This window comes from Panthera tigris, chromosome B2 (genome assembly GCF_018350195.1).
Source record: "Panthera tigris isolate Pti1 chromosome B2, P.tigris_Pti1_mat1.1, whole genome shotgun sequence".
NCBI classification, from domain to species: Eukaryota; Metazoa; Chordata; class Mammalia; order Carnivora; family Felidae; genus Panthera; species Panthera tigris.
Window position 1 is genome coordinate 101,550,878 of NC_056664.1, and position 15,630 is coordinate 101,566,507.

The 15,630-nt window shown below is 41.5% G+C and overlaps 1 long non-coding RNA gene across 3 annotated transcripts in view; it reads right to left on the reverse strand.

Annotated features, from left to right (window-relative positions):
* The window catches only part of LOC102953084, a 79,122-nt gene extending 73,374 nt beyond the window's left edge, over positions 1-5,748 (reverse strand). For all 3 annotated transcript variants that reach the window (XR_006217822.1, XR_006217823.1, XR_006217821.1), the window contains exons 1-3: positions 5,045-5,748; positions 4,778-4,808; positions 4,037-4,131 (exon numbers count right to left, since the gene is read on the reverse strand). This is a non-coding gene — a long non-coding RNA (uncharacterized LOC102953084). The remainder of the gene's footprint in view (positions 1-4,036; positions 4,132-4,777; positions 4,809-5,044) is intronic.
* Between the last annotated feature and the right edge of the window lie 9,882 nt (positions 5,749-15,630).

Genomic DNA, 15,630 nt, shown 5'->3' on the forward strand with positions numbered 1-15,630 from the left:
ACAGATATCGGATGCCATGGCCTTGGATGAGTATCACAAGGTTTGTGACTATGATCTCATGAATAGGATGACTCCAGGTGCACCACAGTAAGTATTCTGGGTTTAATCCTGCAGCAATGTCCTTTTAAGAAATATTACAATCTGGGGGCACCTGGGTGGCTCAGTCAGTTAAGCATCTGACTTCAGCCCAAGTCATGATCTTGCGGTTTGTGAGCTGGTGCCCTGCCTCGGGTGAACTGAGCCCAGCTTGGGGTGATCCCGGCTTCTCTTGCTCTCTCTCTCTCTCTCTCTCTCTCTGCCTCTTGCTCACTTGTGCCCTCTCTCTCTCTCAAAAAAGAAAAGGCACAGTAAATCTGGAAGAGCATGGTAATAGCCAGTATACAACCCTTGTGTTGAGTTACCATGTAGCCGAAACTGTCACATGCTCACCTGCAGAGGAGTAAAATGTCAATTTCAACCTGCAGTGAGGGAAAACGTTCAGTTCGTAAAAGTTGGATAGGGTCTTCCAAGGTTGTTAAGGTGAATGTATATTACTTTATTAAGATACAGCGTATTAATTGACACATTTGTTCATAAAGCAGGAGATATTTTCATTTACATCAAAACAATGAAACTAACATTAAAAACTGTTTTGAAATCAAAAGAATCCAGTGTCAGAGGCTAAGTGCACCAATGTGGTCCATAAACACTTATGCCCTTTCTATCTTCTCCTTTTCTCATGTCATCTTCAAGATGATGTTGATCTTTAAGCTGTAGACCTACACTAAACTCTGTGGAACACAGCACAACAGTCTCCCCCCTCCCCACCCTCCCCGCCCCCGCCCTTTGTCTGTCTCTTTCTCCCTCTACCTGACATCATAACTACGCACACAACCCCCCTGCCTCACCACCCCCCGCCCTTTGTCTGTGTCTTTCTCCCTCTACCTGACATCATAACTACGCACACAAATGCATTCCCAGGCGTAGTCAAATTAAACATAACAAGAAAGCAGATTTCTCGAAAAGTCTAAATTCTAAGATGAAGAATTTGATACGCTTCCAACTTAGGTCCATAGGAAAAGGTTTGAGTTCTTTCAATTTTGTTTTGCTTCTGGACAGGGAAAGTTCAGGATATTTATTATACGTTGGATGAAACTCACTGTTATTCACTTGCAAATCTAGTAACGCTAGATTGAGGCATTTTCTGAAACTCTTTCTGCCATCAGTAACCTGCCACCAGTAACAAAATCTTCACCAGTCTGTCCTAGGCTATATTTAAGTGAAGAGATGTTACAGCTACAAAGGGATGATCTGGTGACTTCTGTAAAAATAAAATGAGGTGACGGACCCCTGGGTGGCTCAGTGGGTGAAGCATCCGACTCTTGACCTCGGCTCAGGTCGTGAACTTCCAGTTCGTGGGATTGAGCCCCGCCTCAGGCCCTGTGCTGACAGTGCGGAGCCTGCTTGGGATTCTCTCTCTCCCCCTCTCTCTGCCCCTCCCCTGCTCTCGCTCTCTCTCTCACATTAAACAAACATTTAAAAATAAATAAAAAAGTAAATAAAACGAGATGGAATTTTTCTCTCGTAGGCTGAGCTGATGCCAAGCTGCAATGCCTGGCTTCTGGACTGTGGTTTGTAGGACATGTTATCTTAACAGAAGGCCCATAAATGTAGAAACAGAGGATGCTATATGAAGTCTTTGTAGTGTCTAAACTTTGAAAGGGATACTCTTCTGGATGAATTGGTTGATCTGCCTTACTTCACAGGTAAGGAAACTCCAGCCTCAAATACTTTTTTTTTTTTTTTTTTTTTTTTTTGAGACAGAGAGAAAGAGAGAGCATACACTCGAGTTGGGGAAAAGCAGAGGGAGAGAGAGAGAGAGAGAGAGAGAGAGAGAATCTTAAGCAGACTCCACACTCAGCGAGGAGCCTGATGTGGGGCTCAATTCCACAACCCTGGGAACATGACCTTATGTCACCATGATGCAGAAAAACAAAGTAAAATTTGTCATTGTGAAATAATGGAACTCTCATCTGAAAAAGGTAAAGACATTTGCAATAGAGCAGATACACTTTGCTGTGTTAGGCATCAGGCACCATGCTTGTGGGAGCTTCTCCGATTGTGTCAGAGTCCCTTCTGCACCCATTCCCACCTCTGACCTCAGGTGCTTCTCGTCCTCTCCTCTGCAGTGGCGTCTCCTAGTTCTTTATTTACTCATGCGTGGTTTCGTAGGCTATATTTGTAAGCTTATTTTCTCCACCACATGTTAAAGTCATCGAGAACATAATAGTTTAAAAAATAAATGTGTTAAATGAATAGTGAATAAAGAATATATATATATATATAAATTTATTTTTCTATGTCAAAACAACAAGGATAATAGTCCAGTCTAAATACTATGCTATAATATGTGTTAAATGCTTCATATAAGGCACTTAACCTTGTCAAGTTATATAGTAGTAGCTCGATGATATCTATTGAATGCCTACTCAGTCTTCTCCTGGAGCTGTCGAAAAGTGTTATCTTTCCACATGCTAATGATTTCACTTTTAGTATTCATTGATTAAGAAGACGTAAATGGATGGACGGATTTTCAGATGCTGACCTTACAACTCCACAATCTCCCAAGGGTCCCTAGCCCATGGGTTGGAGATCTCATGAACTTTAGATTGTTCCAATATCTAGAATGAGACTTATGATCCGTCGTGAGAGTCACTACAATGGAGCAAAGCACTCGCAAACGTGAGCAAAGGCAAAGGTCTGAGAGCTAGAGAGAAAGAGACAGGAGAGGAACAAACAGCAGATCTCCATTGCTTCTTAAAAAAAAAAAAAAAAAAAAAACCCCTTTTTTGTCTTACTGAAAAGCTCAAGGGCAGAGTAGCTTCACGCAAGGCTGGATCCAGGAACTGGTTTCTCTGTCAACCAGGCTCTCTCCTCATGATGTAAAGAAGGTTAGCTGAAGCTCAATATAATAACTACTGCAGAAAGTGAGGGTCTTTTCCCCAGTGGTTCCCACAAAATCTCATAAGTGGCAGCAGGTGTATATGTTCTAAATCTGATCCACTCACTGTGGCCAAGAGGATAAAATGTGTGGATGGACAGGCATGGTTTACACGTGGGATGACAAGCCGTTTGGTTTTGCTTGAGATTGTGTTGGCTTTACAGTTGCAAGTCCTGTGTCCCAGAAAACCCTTGGGTAAATCAGGATGGTTGGTCACCCAGCTTTCACACAGGGGACTGAGGATGGGATTATTTCTGAATTACAGGGGTTGAGAACGTGCATAATGGCAGGGAAAACGTTGCCTACACCTACATGTGAACTCTAGCTCTGTGCTAAATATAGCCGTTACAAGTGCACATTGTTGACTTGAAATGCAGTAATCTACATCATAGTCAAAAGCAGGTCTGAAATGGGGCGCCTGGGGGGGCTCATTCGGTTAAGTGTCCGACTTCGGCTCAGGTCATGATCTCACTGCTTGCGGGTTCTACCCCTGTGTGAGGCTCTGTGCTGACAGCTCAGAGCCTGGAGCCTGGTTCAGATTCTGTGTCTCCCTCTTTCCCTGCCCCTCCCCAGCTTGTGCTCTGTCTTTCTCTCTCAAAAATAAATAAACATTAAAAAAAATTAAAAAAAAAAAAAGTAGGTCTGAACTGAGATGCCCATTAAGTTAAAATGCACACTGGATTTTAGAAACCTACTATGAAAAAAATAACGTAAGTTATCTCATTAGTAATTCTGTTAATGAATAATATTAATTGACTTGCTGAAATGGCAAGGCTTTACATATGTTGAGTTAAATGAACTATACTATTCTTTTTACTTTTTTAATGTGCCTATTAGAAAATTTAAAACTCACATTGTGTTTCTGCTGCACAGCACAGCTATAAGATTTTTAACAAGGTAATAATGTAATTATGTCATGTATAGGTGGGGACATATTTAAAAAGATGCCTTGAATGTATGGGCATCTTAAATAGCAAATGATAAATTAGAGAACATCAGGCCCACAAACAATGGGAGATAAAAATATCAAATTCAAGACCAAATTTATTCACTCACCTCTTCCTGTCCTCATCTGTGCCGGGATCAGCCTTAAGTCCTGGGACTTCAGGCCCAAATGTCCTTCAAGAGCGCAGAGACCAGAAGGGAAAAGACTGGCAAAAAAAAAAAATTGTAATGCAAATAATGTTGTCAGTAATATGATAAACTCTCATGCCCCTGGTCTGTATTGATTTAATTAATTCTATCATCCAAGTAAGTTTTGTTTATTCAATCCATACTGAGCCTTTCCTCTTTTTATTTCATGCCAAGTTCCTTGAGACTAGGAATCGTGTACTACTAAGCTGCATTGCTTACTAACCAATTGCTGTGGTTTCAGAGCTCCCTTTTTACATCATGATCAAATGTTTCTTCATCCCTTAGTCACTCTGACCAGAAGCAGGTGAGCCCCAGGAAAGCTGATGGGCTTAGGTTCTAAATATCACCAATGTTCCTCACCAGCTCCCTTACCTAAGGAAAGTGGTTAACCACTCTGTGCCTCATTTTCCACCAACAGCACTGAGAAACAAGATCCCAAGTGACTCTTCCAACACACACACACACACACACACACACACGTCTTTGCTCGCAATTTAGCTTATTATTGTCAATCATCTGAAAATACCAAATGCTTACAAACACTCCAACTTACTGTCATTGGATTCCTTCGATATAACTATTTTCAGTCACGGGGAGGGTTCTGCATACTAGCGACTGGGTTCCCTCTAAACATCCTTGAGAATGTTTATTTGAAAAGATTACCTTGTTTTCCTTCAGGATTAAGTCATGGTCACTGCAGAGAGAGATGATTTGGAAAAATGACAAACAGTTTTTGATCGTTCCTCAAAGGCTGCCCTTGTTAAATGAATATGCCCACAGAAAAACAAAATCTATTCTAGCCCACACACGTTAGAGGCATTTTTCAAACACCTAGATTAGAGAAGATAGGTATTACAAATAACATATTTGTTGCATAGAGTGAAGAAATCACAAACTTGCTTGGATAAACACTATTAAATGCATACTTACCCAGTGGATTGCGACAGTTCCCCTCTGGCCCTCACTGACGAGCTTGACTCCAGCTGTAAATTTGCTTGCAAAACTTCCTTGTCAGAGAACTCGCCCTGTTAGGAGGACTCAACCCTGGCTTCGAATCTGCAAGGACAGAAAAATCGATGTGACAGAAAAGCGGTTGCTTGTGTCAGGCCTAAGGAGAGAAAAGGCTTTAAATTAATCATGATTTAGGGATGCTCGTGAGGCGGTACAAAGGCACATTCCTCTGGAGTCTCTGAGAAAAGGGGGGGGAAAAAGAGCCTGGAGCGCTCTGGTTATGCTACCCGCGGATCCTGCCCTTCTGTTATAAACAGAATTCAGTGTTTATGGTGGGAGTTGATCTTGTGTAAGCAGATAAAAATGCATCAAAATCTACCAGCTGTTGGTTTAAGCGGTTATGCACAGTATCTCTCCACGTATAGGGTAAAGGTAAATTAAAGTTTCATCTTCTCTCCTAGAACCTGTGAACTGAGTTCCATAAGCTGGGAGGCTTTTAGATTATATATTAAATTTTGATTCCCCACAAAAGCAAAAGCTGATTTGAGCTTCTTATCTGGAGAGAGGTTGAGCATCACCCTCTGGATGTGCCTTTGTTCATTCCTCACCTACCTTGTACAATCAGAGCATCTAAATATGAAAAAGAGGGGCACCTGGGTGGCTCAGTAGGTTACGCGTCCGGCTTCGGCTCAGGTCACGATCTCACAGTTTATGGGTAGGAGCAGCACGTTGGGCTCTGTGCTGACAGCTCAGAGCCTGGAGCCTGATTTGGATTCTGTGTCTCCCTGTCTCTCTGCTCCTCCCCCGCTCATGCTCTGTCTCTGTCTCTCTCTCTCTCGCTCTCTGAAAAATGAAGATTAAAAAATGTTTAAATAAAAAAGTAATTTGTGCGTGGCTTATAGTCAGTGTCTTACAAAGCTGTCACCAAAGACCTACTAAGGTTCTGCTCAACTGCCACCATCAGATGGCACCTGTGAGGCAGCAAACCTTCTAATGCCACCTCGGCCGTCAATCTCTGTTGGCTAAACAAGGCCGCTTCAATTAAGAGATGTCTGCCTCCATTATCAGTTTGGGTAGTTGAGTCTGCATCGGAGAGAAAGACATCCTGGTCAACTGACTTCAGACTGACTTTGTTCCTGCACCAGGCATCACACCCGGTTAGCCCAACAAGCATCAGCCATTCCAGGCTAAATTAGGAAAAATGCACCCCCCCTCTAATGAGCTGCTAACCACGGGGGTGGGCGAACATGGGATTCAGTGATGGAGAAGGACAACGTCCAGGGTTGAGACATGTTCAGAGATAGAAGGGAACTTGGTCTTTCATCCTTAGGCTAAACCTTCATCTGGCATCAGAGGCCAGGTCAGTGAACCAGATTCATTTGTTTCCACGGCCATCTCCAACAGGACCAGGATTTTCCAGGCCTTTAGAAAATCACTGGCCTATGCCATTTGGCCACAGTTGCTTGTCATGATGATACAGCGCTTCTTCCTCAGTTCTTTACTCTGTAAATAGAGAGACACCCCCTAAAGACCCAACAACATAAGACCCTATTTAAAAAAAAAAATAGTCCTTTGAGGGGTGTCTGGGTGGCTCAGTCAGTTAAGCGTCTGACTCCATCATGGTTCATGGGATCGAGCCCTGCGTCGTGCACTGCACAGACAACGTGGAGCCTGCTTGGAATTCTACCTTCCTCTCTCTCTGCCCCTACCCCACTCATTCTCATTCTCTCTCTCTCTCTCTCTCTCTCTCTCTCTCTCAAAATAAATAAGCTAAAAAAAATTTTAATGTTCTTTGAAAATAAATAAATAAATAAATAGATATTAAAATAAAAGTAAACAATGTTCCTTTAGCTTCGTTTTATAGTGTCATCTCTGTCATCATAAAACAGCCCTGGGGCACAAGAAGTTCCACCCAACACTATACAAGAGAAAGGTGTAGAAGCTGTTCCCGCCCCCCCAAGGGCTCACGGTAGAAACCACAGAGCACTTCATCTATGCAGATGTAACCAGTACCTATAAACAACAGAATACAAATGCCGAATCCACGAAGCGAAAAATAGAAAATACAAGAGTCTACAGAAAACAGTTGTAGGGACGAATAATGTAAGTAAATAGATTTATTATACGTTTTCTTTTTCATTCGTGACATTTTGAAGTGTAAGCCAGGGTAAGGAAAAGAAAATCTCTGTACAACTCTGCTGCCTCTTACCTTCAGGGGTCCTGAAACCGAAACGGAGACACGGCCCCGTAACTAACATGTGGCCACTTTCACAACAGACTCTTTTGAGCGGCACTGTGTATTAAGCCGTTCTCAAAAACAAAACCGTTCTATTTCTTTCCACAGAGGAGACTTACAGACATCAGTGCAGTCTTCTTTGAAAATCAAGAACAGTCTTCATCTGCACCAAGGGACCTTACTAGGAAAGGTTGTGGGCACTCCCTCGCTAGAGATCTTTACAAACAGGATAACCTTTCACCTGTTTTGTGTGACTTTCCCTGAACGCAGATAATAGGCAAAGAACTCCCTTCAAGACCCTCTTTAGTTCTCTCATTCAGGGGTTATTTTCCAGTCATTCCATCCATTTGCCTTTTCTGTATCTTGCAGTCAACTCTTGAGAAAAGACGATCAGAGAAGATGAAGCCAATAGGGTCGGAGTGCCTGATAGGATAGTGACATTCGAACAGTTAATAAATATTCAACCCTTTCTGTATTCCAAGAGCTACTTAGTAATCTACTTGAGTTAGTCGAAAGGAGGCAAAAAATGTTGCAATCTTCCTGTCTAGACCAAATCAGTAGCCAACTTTATAAAGAACCTTCCACGAGCCAAGTCCTATCCTGAGCATTTTACATGAATGATCATAATCTAACAGCAACTCTGTGAAATAGATATTTTATTATTCCCTTTTTACAGAGGACACAACAGAGTCTTGGAAAGATGGTCTCGCACAAACTAACAAGACAAGGAGATGGATTGGTACACAAATTGATTCTTTTATAGTTCTGGAGGTCAGAAATATGAAATCAGTCTCAGTGAGCTAAAATCAAAGGGTCATCTGGGCTGGCTCCTTCTGGAGGCTCCAGGGGAGAATCTGTTTCTTTGTCTTTTCCAGGAAGGATGTTGTCCTCATTCCTTGGCTCATGGCCCTGCATCACATAATCTTTTCTCTTCTTATCCTGCATCACATTGCCTTCTCCTTTTCTTTATCAAATTGCTCTCTGCTTCCCACCTAAGAGGACAGTTGTGATTACATTTAGATTCTATTCTACCCAGAAAATCCAGGATAATCTCCCCATCTCAAGATCCTCAACTTAATTACATCTGAAAAATCACTTTTACCATATAAGGTGGCATGTGTAGATTCCAGGAATTAGGACCTGGATATCTCTGGGGGCCGTTATCTAGCCTGCCACGAATCAAACTATCTTCCACTTCCTTAAACACTTTGGTACCTTCTTCCCAGGTGAGTAATTCTTAACAAGCTGAGTGACTGATGTTTAGCAAGTGAATGGGTATCTCCTAAAAACTAGAAAGGTTAAATTAAGTCATATTTTTGGACAGTAGCACAATATAGTGGCAAAGACCTGGGCTTGCAATCAGGAAATGGAGTTCTTCTCATTAATTACACATGCAAACTTGGACCAAGCCCCGCATCTCTTAGAATCAGGGATCGTAAAAGGGTCTCATCATGTGCCAGCTCTGATCAAATCTCTTCAGGCTTCATGGGAAAGGGTGAGCCCAGCTATCAGTGCCTGCCTTGCTTAATCACTGGAGTCCCTTTTAACTCTGACTTTACATGATCAGTGATGTATGAATTATCAATTGCTGCCTAAAGGATCATCTTAAACTTCAGTGGCTTACAACCACAAACGCTTATTATCTAAAACTTTTTACGGGTCTGGTATTTGGGAGCGGCTTAGCTAGTGGCTCTGACTCAGAAGTCCCTCGGGATTCCTGCTTGGGGCTGCAGCCGTCAGAAGGCTTGACAGAAGCTGAAGAGTCTGCCTCCAAGACGGCTCACTCACATGGCAGTCACCAGGAGGCCTCAGTTCCTTCCCACATGGGGCAATCCACAGGCTCCTGGAATGTCCTTATGACATAGCGACTGGCTTTCCCCAGAGCACATAAATGAAGAGAGAACGAAACAGGCGATGCCCCAGTGTATGTTAGGACCTAGCCTTAGAAGTGGCAAACCCTGCTTTCCTCTGTGTTCTGTTTGATACATAGACCTGCACTAACTCAGTGTTAGTGAGGATTATACCAGGGCACGGATACCAGGAAGTAGGGCTAAGGCCACGAAGGTTCAGTGACTTATGTGGACTAGTGCTTCCACAATTAGACTTTCGTGTGCATGTCTATCTAGAGGCCTCATCAGCCTGTGGAAACCCATATTACATAATTCTTCGTGATGGATGACTGGCTTTGTGGCTTTGAGAAGGGTATTAACATCACAAAACATATTTTTAAAAAGATAGCCCTGACGGCACAGCGGGTGAACTAACGTGTGCCCCTACTGCCCGCTGGATGCCCCAGACGGTCATCCAGTTGGCTAGCCCGGCCTTGTAAATTTCACATGTCCTCGGTCTCTTCTGTCCTCGTGTTTTCTCTCTAGCCACTGTGACATTCCCATTGTATCCTGAACCGGCCAGTCACTCCAGACCATGCCCTAAGTAACCTTCCCAGCTCCAATGTCAGACGCTCCACGAAGCTTTCCCCTAATCCTGAGACAGCACAAGTATCTCTTTCTAGCATTTTCATAGCACTTTATTCACCTCTCTGTTACAGTATTTATCATACTTTCCTTTCAATAATTTGATTTTGTTTCTTTCCCTAAATATCGTGTGTATCCCTTGAAGGCAGGGACCAACACCTCACACTGTGGTTAGGATCCCAGAGTGATCAACAAATGTTTTTTTTTTTTAATTTAATGAATAGACTTATTTCAATAAATCATATTTCTAATACACTTAGTGAACACTAACCAAGGGAGAGGCCTTGTGCTAGGTCCCAAGTCATATAATAATTACCAGTACGGGCAGGGTCCTACCTTCAGGATACAGAGAGAAGACCCACAGACGTTGGTCTTGACAATGATTATGTCCTTGTTCTCTCTTTTCCCCACTGCATTTTCAATTTTCCTACCTCCTTCCCACCTTTTCCAATTATCCTTTCTCTTCTGACTCTTTCCTAAACACAGCACTGCATACATAGGCATTGCCTGGTCTCTCTGACAGATATCATGGCCAAATAGTTGGCCATTCCAGGGCCAGGGGCAGGGCCAGGGCCAGGTTATGATGTTTATGTTGCTGGCAAACCCCTGTGTATATGAAAATCCATTCATTTCTCAACTCCCACTTAGAAAAGAAAAATGAGGGATGAAACAAGCATTCTCATGTCTGTATGACTCAAATTTTTTATCGTTTTCTGTCTTTACTATCTCAAGTGAATTGAAAGCTCAGTTTTTCTCTCTTAACATGTTGGTTAGAGTAGCATCCATTGTTTTAGTGGAAATGGCATGACCACCTAGATCATAAACTCCATGACTGCAAAAAAAAAAATGTTGTTTCCTCTTTTCCTTTTAAATTCATAGCTCCTAGAATATTGTCTGACACATAGTGTGTGTTCACTGAACATTTATTAAGTGCATTCCTCGAAGCCATGATTTCTTATCATGCTAAGTTTATAAATGACCTGTTCTCTTTCCCATTACAAATGGCTAGATGGCCTCAGTCAAGGCACTTACTCTGAGTTTTCTTTCCTATAAAACAGGGACATCAACAGTTACCTCTCTTACACGAGGGTGTTGTCAGTATTAGAGAAAACTCTTGTAAAGCAGATAGTTCTTTATAGAATAAAACTGAACAAATGGTTTGATGCTGAATCCAGAATCCTTCTGATAATCTTATTTCTCTGAACATGTAGGTTTGTTGAATGCTTACAATCCACTGAATAGATTTGCTTTCCTAAAAGTCAGGCTCTTCATGACTTTTTGAAACACAGCATATATTCAGTCGATATTTATTAAGTACTTATAATAAAACTGCAGTTATGCTAGGCACTAGAAATACAAAGAAAAACTAACCCGTTACCTAAAAACTAGCCCTTTATCTAAACAACTTTATTCTTGGATAAGGAAGACAATGTAACAAAAATTACAGAATACTGTGAGATATGCTAAGACTGAAATAGGTGAGGGGTGCCTGGGTGGCTCAGTCGGTTAAGCGGCCGACTTCGGCTCAGGTCATGATCTCGTGGTCCGTGAGTTCAAGCCCCGCGTCGGGCTCTGTGCTGACAGCTCAGAGCCCGGAGCCTGTTTCGGATTCTGTGTCTCCCTCTCTCTGACCCTCCCCCGTTCATGCTCTGTCTCTCTCTGTCTCAAAAATAAATAAACATTAAAAAAAAAAAAAGAAAGAAATAGGTGAAGACTGAAATAGACATTTAGGAAGAGCACCCAACCCAGCCTGGGAGGGAGGAATAGCAGAGGTTTTCCAGAGTATCTTAGTTATAAAGGAGTTAGAAAGAGAAGAATTTAGCCAGAGAGGGAAAGGGATGTGCGACGTTGGTCCAAGTAGAAAGACGAACCAGAGCAAAAGCATAGGGAGCAGAAATGACATGGTCAATTAAGAGGGTGCAGGAGATAACATTTCTGATTAAAACATGGAATGAGAGACAAAATCCGGTCAAGGGCTAAAGTCGTGCAGTGATGCATGGAAGTCAGATCTGACTTTGTATGTCTTTCTGTGATTTTGTATGTGGTGCTATGGATTCTTGACTATGCCCTTGTGGTTTATGGAGAGTCCATGAATAATTTTAAGCTGCTAACCTGGTAAATTGGACTCCATTAAAATTTAGAATATTTTTACCTCATCAAAGTTAAAAACATTTGCACCTCATTTTTTTAAATAAAAAGGCAAGTCACAGACCAGAAGAACATATTTGCAAATCATGTGTTTGATAAAGGACTTGTACCCAAATACGTAACACACACTTATGACTCAGTGATAAGACAAACATCCCAATTTTAAAAAGGGGCAAAATGGGGCACCTGGGTGGCTCAGTCGGTTAAGTGTCCAATTTCCACTCAGGTTATGATCTCACAGTTCATTGGTTCAAGCCCCATGTCGGGCTCTGTGCTGACAGCTCAGAGCCTGCAGCCTGTTTCAGATTCTGTGTCTCCCTCTCTCGGCCCCTCCCCTGCTCATGCTCTGTCTCTCTCTGTCTCTCAACAAAAAAATAAATGTAAAAAAAAAAAATGGGCAAAATATTTTTAGTCATGTCACCAAAGAAGATATGCACATACTTGATTAAGCACATGAGAAGATGCTAAACATCATTTGTCATTAGGAAAATGCACATTGAAACCATAATGATATGCCACTTTAATCTACTAATATCACTATAATCAAAAAGACAGACAATGCAATACCAAGTATTGATGATGGTGTGGAGGAATGGGAACTCTCATATATTGTTGGTGGAAATGTAAAATGGCATGGATGCTTTGGAAAACATTTCACACTGTCTTAAAAATTTAAACAGAAACTTCCTATATAATAAAGCAATTCAATTCTCAGGAATGTATGTAAGACAAATGAAAGTGTATGTCCACACAAAGACACGTCAATGCATGTTCGTAGCAGCATTAGACATAATGGCCCCAAACTGGAAACAATTTAAATGTCCATCAACTGATAAATGGATTTTTTTTTAATGTGACAAATCCATAAAACGGAATATTATTCAGCAATCAAAGGATAGTACAACCGATGCATGCTGCAACCTAGACCGATCCCCAAAACAAAGTAAGACACAAGAGGCATAATTACCATTTAATTCACTTATATGAAATGTCCGAAAAAAAAAAAAATTTGTAGAGAGAAAATGCAAATCGATGGTTGCTGGGAGCTGGAAGTAGAAGCAGGGAGGCTTATATAAAGTGCACAACAGAAATTTCAGGGGTGATGGAAATGTTCTAAAACTGAAATACAGTAAAGGTTACATTGCTATATACATTCACAAAAATCTTTGAATTATCTACTTACAATGGGTGAATGCTATGGTACATAAATTATACTCCCATAAGGCTGTGTTTTTAAATAATTACACTACATCAGAAGGTATATGGTCATAAACTACTTAGTAAGCAAGAGGTCTGCTTATTATAAAGATATCCTCAGGATTTAAAACCTCTGACCTATTTTCAAATTACTTTTCATCTGGACCCAATGAAAGTAATAGAAAGTTGATTTAGTTAGATTCCCCTAAACATGAACACATCTTAAGTGTGCAGGCAAAAAAAAAAACAAAAAAAAAAAACAAAAAAAAAACAACAAGTCAGCTCTCACATGACCCAAATTTGTTGGCCCATCTCTAAAAATGAGTCATAAAGGCAGTTTCTTCCTTGCTTATGAAAATGTTTGAGGAAAAACTATGTGCTTGCTCTAGCATAATTGACCACAGTAATTATAGTTCATGCAAATTTACGTTGTATTTATAAGACTGCTGGATTTGGTAGTGGGAGATTGGGGTGGGGGGGGCAGTCACTGCTTGAAATCTAAGTCTTTAATCCACAAAAAGCCATACTTTTTTTTTTTTTGGTCCAAACTGGCAATTATGGGTTGTAGAAGTATTTGTGCTTGTTCAGATGTTCCGTAGCCAAGAATTTGAAGATGTCCATTTTCTAAGTAAATCCAGTACTGAAGAAAAGTATTAAATTGTCAGATCTGAAAGCTGTATCTATTTTTATGATTCACCACTTCACTGGTAAGGAGGTAAAGTCAAGCTCATCTTTTAAGAGAAACCAATTGTGTCCGGCAGTTATTTAGGAAAAACCGTATGATTCCGATTCTTGGAGAAAAGAAGACATTGATTCCACTTATAATTTGGACTCCATCATTTAATTATTAATGATGGTTTCAGAGCTGCTGTTGGCTTACTTAGGGTCACCAATTTGATTTCAAACCAATAATAATAGCACAAAGATCCCTTGGGTTTCTCCAGAGCAACAGAGTGATCACATCTCTTAGGCAATTGCTACTTCAACTATCAATTGTGCCATTTGTTCAAAATCAACACGTCACCGGGGCACTTGCGTGGCTCAGTTGGTTGAGCGACCGACTTCAGCTCAGGTCATGACCTCATGGTTTGTGGGTTCGAGACCCACGTCGGGCTTGTTGTTGTCAGTGCAGAGCCCATTTTGCTTCGTATCTTCTCTCCTCCCCTCTCTCTTGGCCCCTTCTCTTGTGCACTCTCTCTTAAAAATAAAGAAATCTTAAAAAATCAATCAATCAATCAATACATCACCAAAGCCATTATTTCAACCCAGATTGGGATCACAAGGTCATAAAGGCATTTACTCTTCTGGGCCTCATCTATACATTACAATATCAAAGTTCTAAAGACCAGCTTTCAAGTTTGATATCCTACAACCATTCTGAGACAAGAGCATTTCAACTAAGCTCATTTGGTAGACTATGACAGTGAAAGCAGATTGCCCTTACATACGATAACTTCCTATATGCCAAACATTTAATTTTGTTTCTGTTTCTCCAAGTAGGCAAAGAAAACAAAGAAAAGGAGGGTGTTGGGGCAACTGGGTGGCTCAGTCAGTTAAGTGTCCTACTTCAGGATCAGGTCATGATCTCGTGGTTCACGTGTTCAAGCCTGCAGCAGGCTCTATGCTGACAGCTTGGAGCCTGGAGCCTGCTTTGGATTCTGTGTCTCCCTCTCTCTCTGCCCCTCCCCTGCTCATGCTCTGTCTCTCACAAAAATAAATAAACATTGAAAAAAACTTAAAAAGAAATGGGGGGGGTGTTTAACTGTACATCTATATCATTTAGTAGCTTATGCCTAGTAATGTTGGAAAAGGAGAGTTTTGCTTTCTTTTTTTAAATGTTTATTTATTTTTGAGAGAGAGAGTGTGTGTGCAAGAGGGGGAGGGACAAAGAGAAAGGAAGACACAGAATCCGAAGCAGGCTCCAGGCTCTGAGCTATCAGCAAAGAGCCCAACGTGGGGCTCCAACTCACAAGCCATGAGATCATGACCTGAGCCGAAGTCAAATGCTTAACTGACTCAGCCACCCAGGCACCCGAGTTTTTCTTTCTTAATCAGTGGTGAAAAGAGCCAGGAGAGTATCAAAGCCCCTCATTTCTGGACCTTTTCCTCCCATCAGAGCAACTAAAGGAGCTTGGCTCACATTTTAAAGGGCAAAATTCCAAACCCTTAAAAAGTTTCCCGGAGCCTATATTCAGCTACTCAATCATCCCATCTGCAATCAGGTGACATTAGCCCTGATTGGCACTGAAACATTCGGACCTACATATGACCTGGAACCAGTCACTGCTCAGGCAGGAAGTAGATCAGAGGCACTTGGCTGAACCAAGTTTTTCTTTGCAGGGCTTAACCCATAGCTCCATTACCCACTCTTCTGTCAAGTTCAATATTGTATCTACGCTGACCTCTGGGTGCAATTCTCTCACTAATCTGAAGCTCATCTGCTGGAAACACTTTGAATTCTTGTCACAACATGCATTTTTAATGTTTTCCTGATGTATGGCGACCTCTGA